Raw genomic sequence first — 6,000 nt, 5'->3', positions numbered from 1 at the left:
GCCTCATAACCTGACGACGTCCTTCCCGACACTGACGACTGTATCAGCCGACCTCCTCGTCCGCAACAATCTGCCACAAATGAAAAGGGCATGTCGTTCCTGCATCTTCCGCTTCTGGAGCCAACTCCCGGAAACACTCCCACTGCAAACGAGACAGAGCATCGGCTATAGAGTTTTGCACGGCGGGAACATGTACAGCTGAAATCCATGTATTCAACTCCAAGCACCGCAAAACTAACTCCCGAACCAATTTGATTACCGGAGGGGATGAAGAAGACAGACTATTGATCACCGACACCACACTCGAATTGTCGCAATGAAAACATATCCGCCTATCCTGAAACGTACTGCCCCAAATGAACACCGAAACCACAATTGGAAACACCTCCAACAACGCCAAATTTTTCGTAAACCCCGCTTCACGCCACCAATCCGGCCATCCCCCAACGCTCCACTTTCCAGCACAATAAGCCCCGTATCCAACACTACCAGCCGCGTCCGTAAAAATTTCACAATCAAAATCGTTCAAATCCTCCTGTTGGATCAGGGCCCTGCCATTATAGTTGTGCAAAAAACGCCTCCAAACCACCAAATCCTCCCTGTGCTCTTTTTTCAAGCGTACAAAATGATGCGCAGACCGCACTCCGGCCGTAGCTCTCGACAATCTCCTACAAAATATCCTGCCCATCGGCATAATCCGGCACGCAAAGTTTAACCGCCCCAACAGTGACTGAAGCTCTTTCAACGTAACCTTGCGCAGCTTCTCACATCTCATTACCTCTTGCCTTAAGGCCACCAACTTCTCCTCAGGCAAGCGACACTCCATCTTCTCTGAATCTATGAGAATTCCTAAAAAACTCAACACCGTAACAGGTCCCTCCGTTTTATCACGCGCTAAGGGCACCCCAAACTGACCTGCTACCCACTCCATCGTAGCCAACAAATTGCCACACAACAAAGAATCCGGGGGGCCAACAAACAAAAAATCGTCTAAGTAATGAATAACCGACGGAACCTGAGAAACATCCCGAACGACCCACTCCAGAAAAGTACTAAAGGCTTCAAACAGCGAGCAGGAAATTGAACAACCCATCGGCAAACACCTATCCAAGTAGAACCCCCCATTCCAAAAACATCCCAACAGCGGAATACTATCGGGGTGAACCGGAAGCAGACGAAAAGCCGATTCAACATCTGTCTTAGCCATTAACGCGCCTGTGCCATACCTACGCACCCATTGCACGGCAGTATCAAAAGAGGTATAAACCACAGAGCAGAGATCATCCGCTATCCCGTCATTAACTGACTGGCCCTTCGGATAAGACAGATGCTGAATAAGGCGAAACTTGTTGGGCTCTTTTTTAGGGACCACCCCAAGCGGCGAAACAACCACCCCCTCTACAGGTAAATCACTAAACGGCTCCGCCATGCGCCCCAGCTCAACCTCCTTTGCCAATTTTGCCGTAACCACATCCTGTTGCAAGTTAGCCGACCTCAGGTTCTTTTTAGAAAAGGCGATAGCATGAGCCGGATGAGGAATTCTAAACCCCTCAGAAAACCCATCACACAGCAACCTAGCCTTTTCCCTATCCGGATACCTACTTAGATAAGGGGCCATCCTTAGAACCTTCACCGGTGTCACCCCCATGACCGCCTCCCACTCCTGGTTTACCCCTCGCTTTCTTAAAACACTTGGCCGCTCCATGTGAGGCCCCTCCGCAGTGGGAACAGACATGCTTGAACTTGCATGTGCTGCCATATTTGCATTGGCCGTCATTGAACTGCCAACACGTCCCTGTTTTGTCCTTAACCCCTTGTGACCCCTGTCCTCCACTTCCTTGTCCCGACTGCTGACCGCTACTCCCTCCACCCCCATGAAAGGGCTGCCCAAACCTCGTCGGGGCCATTACCTTCAACCACAAACCTATGTCTTTTTGTTCCCACTTTATCTCGGGTCTAATCGCCTTCCTTTGCGGAAACTGCTCGTCGTAGCGTAACCACGCCTGGCCCCCATACGCCCTGTATGCTTCCCCTATCACATCGACATAGCAGAACAAACCTGTACAGTTCTCCGGAAACTTTTCGCCTATAACTCCAGCCAAAATAAAAAACGCCTGTTGCCAATTCGCAAACGTCTGCGGTATCAATCGCCAACGCCTCTTCTCCTCCTCCTCCTTTTTGCTATCCTCTTTCTTACCCTTATCCAAATTAAACTTCTCCAGGGGCAACAGAGAAAAAATCTCTACATATTCGTCCTTCCATATTTTTTCCTTAACCTCTTTCTTTAAATGAGCCCCCAACGGCCCCTCAAAACACACGTAAACCTCCCCCTTAGCTCTATCATCCAACTTGATTCTATCCCCTTTTTCCTTATCCGTCTGTACCGACACCGACACCCCCGCCGATGACGCCTGTTCCACACCACTCGCCCTATCGGATCCGACTCCCCCTCCCGAACCCGTACCAGAAACCGGCAACCAAGCCCCTAACGGAGACGACCGCACACTACCCCGGCCCTCCCCATCCAATCTCCTCAAAATCTGGGACATACCCGCCAAAAGCTCTCTGACCCCCGGGACCCTCGCGATGCTGGGCCCCCCACTCCCCACCAAATTGACCCCACCATACCAACTATCCCCCACCCGAGCATCACTATCCCACCCCGCAACAGATTCATTTTCATACTCACCAAGCTGCGCGGGTGCTGTGTCCCCGCCAGCCGTGCGATCACCGAACTCCCGCAGGTCGCTCCTGGAACCGGAATCCTCCGCGCCGCTGTGTTGCTCCAGGCCCGCGCCCCTGGCCTCCACGTCACCAGGGGGGACCAGAGCAGGTGAGCTGGAACTTTCCCTGGACCTTCTGGGTGACCTGGACCTGGCCGCCGCCAGCCCGACTCCGGACCTGTCTTCTTGCCGGGGTCTCCCACGAGCCCCGGCAGCTGCCGACATTCTTCCACGCCGTGCTGGGCCAGGCTGCGGGGTTGAGGTGCGCCTGCCCGTCGCTCTGCCTCTTGCCGCGCCGCCTCTGCCAGGCACCCGGGGTGATCCAAACCCCGAGGTACCGGCGCCACTCCGCTGCTGCTCGCTTGTCCCACCGCTCCCTGCGTCCTGCTCCTCGTCGCCGGTGACGTCGCCGGCGCCGCAGACACCGCCGCTGCTCGCCGGGTACCGCTTCTGCTGGGCGCCGCCATATTGGTGCCGCGAACCGGAAGTCCTCCGGGCACTTCCGGTGCGGCCTGCTTTCCTCCCTGGGCCTGCGCCGCCGCTGCTCCCGGCCGCCGTCCAGCGCCCGCAACGCCGGCCGGTGGATTCCTGCCGGAGGACGGGCCGGGGGGAGTAGGTGACCGCCGGCCCGCACGCTCCGCAGGGTCCCGGGAGGGGCTCAGTGGCCGGCGGCTGCCGCGCCCTCCGATCTCCGGCGACAGTCGCTTTGGGGGACGGGTCCTCCTGGATCTGGTCCCCTGGGCTCCCGGGCTGCCCAGCAACGACGCCAGCTGGTCCTCCAGCCAGCCTCCCCGCCGCGATCTCGCCATCTCCCGCAGCTGCCCCAGGATCACGTCTACGGAGGCCATCCTGCACTTCTTCTCCGGTCAGATGTCACGTCTTCTCAGGTCAGATGATCAGGTCAGATGCTCTAACAGTAATGGCCCCTTTCCCGCACTTTTCCATGACCCGCCCCCACCCCCACTAGGCCACCCCTCTACTCCTCCCCATCCCCTGAAGCCATCCCTTTTCCCTGCCTTAGTATTTAAAAATTGCTCCCCTGCGTTCCCTTGGCAACGCAGTCATGGGGGGCTTTCCTTAACTCCGTTCCTCCAGCCCCCCCTCTATATATGTGGGGGGCTTCCTTTACCTTTGGGGAATTTCTCTGAGGCAAGATAGGCTTTATTTTCTATCTCTAGGGCTAGATAGTTCTTAGGCTGTGACGAGGCGCCTAGGTCTGGTCAGGAGCGCTCCACGGCTATTTCTAGTGTGTGTGATAGGATTAGGGCTTGCGGTCAGCAGAGCTCCCACATCCCAGAGCTCGTCCTGTATGAGGCTTAATTATCAGGTTGTGCCGGGTGCTCCTAACCACCAGGTCATAACAGTACAGCTGGCCCCAAGTATTAATGCATCTCAATAGAGGGATAAAAGAACTTCTGAGACCATTTTTTTTTTCTTTGCACTGTGTTTTGTCTTTCTTTTCCCCTAGACCTTTGGGTGGTTCAGGACACAGGTGTAGATATGGACATTCAAGGTCTGTCCTCTTGTTTGGATCATCTCACTGCAAGGGTGCAAAACATTCAAGATTTTGTGGTTCAGAATCCTATGTTAGAGCCTAGAATTCCTATTCCTGACTTATTTTCTGGGGATAGATCTAGGTTCTTGAATTTCAAAAAAAATTGTAAACTGTTTCTAGCTTTGAAACCCCGCTCCTCTGGTGACCCCGTTCAACAGGTAAAAATCATTATTTCTTTGTTACGTGGTGACCCTCAAGACTGGGCATTTTCCCTTGCGCCAGGAGATCCTGCGTGATGTTGATGCGTTTTTTCTGGCGCTTGGATTGCTTTATGATAAACCAAATTCAGTGGATCAGGCAGAGAAAATCTTGCTGGCTTTGTGTCAGGGTTAGGATGAAGCGGAGGTGTACTGTCAGAAGTTTAGAAAGTGGTCTGTGCTTACTCAGTGGAATGAATGTGCCCTGGCGGCAATTTTCAGAAAGGGTCTTTCTAAAGCCCTTAAGGATGTCATGGTGGGATTTCCCACGCCTGCTGGTCTGAATGAGTCTATGTCTTTGGCCATTCAGATCGATCGGCGCATGCGTGAGCGCAAAGCTGGGCACCATATGGCGGTATCCTCTGAGCATAGGCCTGAGCCTATGCAGTGTGATAGGACTTTGACCAGAGCTGAAAGGCAAGAACACAGACGTCGGAATGGGCTGTGTTTTTACTGTGGTGAATCCACTCATGCTATCTCCGATTGTCCTAAGCGCACTAAGCGGTTCGCTAGGTCTGCCACCATTGGTACGGTACAGTCTAAATTTCTTTTGTCCGTTACTCTGATTTGCTCTCTATCGTCCTATTCTGTAATGGCATTTGTGGATTCAGGCGCTGCCCTGAATTTGATGGACTTGGAGTTTGCCAGGCGCTGTGGTTTCTTCTTGGAGCCCTTGCAGTATCCTATTCCATTGAGAGGAATTGATGCTACGCTTTTGGCCAAGAATAAGCCTCAGTACTGGACTCAATTGACCATGTGCATGGCTCCTGCACATCAGGAGGATATTCGCTTTTTGGTGTTGCATAATCTGCATGATGTGGTCGTTTTGGGGTTGCCATGGCTACAGGTCCATAATCCAGTGTTGGATTGCAAATCTATGTCTGTGTCCAGCTGGGGTTGTCAGGGGGTACATGGTGATGTTCCATTGCTGTCAATTTCGCCATCCACTCCTTCTGAAGTCCCTGAGTTTTTATCAGATTACCGGGATGTATTTGAAGAGCCCAAATCTGGTGCCCTACCTCCTCATAGGGATTGCGACTGTGCTATTAATTTGATTCCTGGTAGTAAGTTTCCTAAGGGCCATCTGTTTAATTTATCTGTGCCAGAGCACGCCGCTATGCGGAGTTATATAAAGGAATCCTTGGAGAAGGGTCATATTCGTCCGTCGTCGTCACCATTGGGAGCAGGGTTCTTCTTTGTGGCCAAGAAGGATGGCTCTTTGAGACCTTGTATTGATTACCGCCTTCTTAATAAGATCACAGTCAAATTTCAGTATCCTTTGCCGCTGCTGTCTGATTTATTTGCTCGGATTAAGGGGGCTAGTTGGTTCACCAAGATAGATCTTCGTGGTGCGTATAATCTTGTGCGAATTAAACAGGGCGATAAATGGAAAACGGCATTTAATACACCCGAGGGCCATTTTGAGTACCTGGTTATGCCATTCGGGTTTTCTAATGCTCCATCTGTGTTTCAGTCCTTTATGCATGACATCTTTCGAGAGTACCTGGATAGATTCATGATTGTA

Source organism: Ranitomeya imitator, chromosome 2, assembly GCF_032444005.1.
Source record: "Ranitomeya imitator isolate aRanImi1 chromosome 2, aRanImi1.pri, whole genome shotgun sequence".
NCBI lineage: Eukaryota > Metazoa > Chordata > Amphibia > Anura > Dendrobatidae > Ranitomeya > Ranitomeya imitator.
This window is presented reverse-complemented; position numbering follows the sequence as displayed.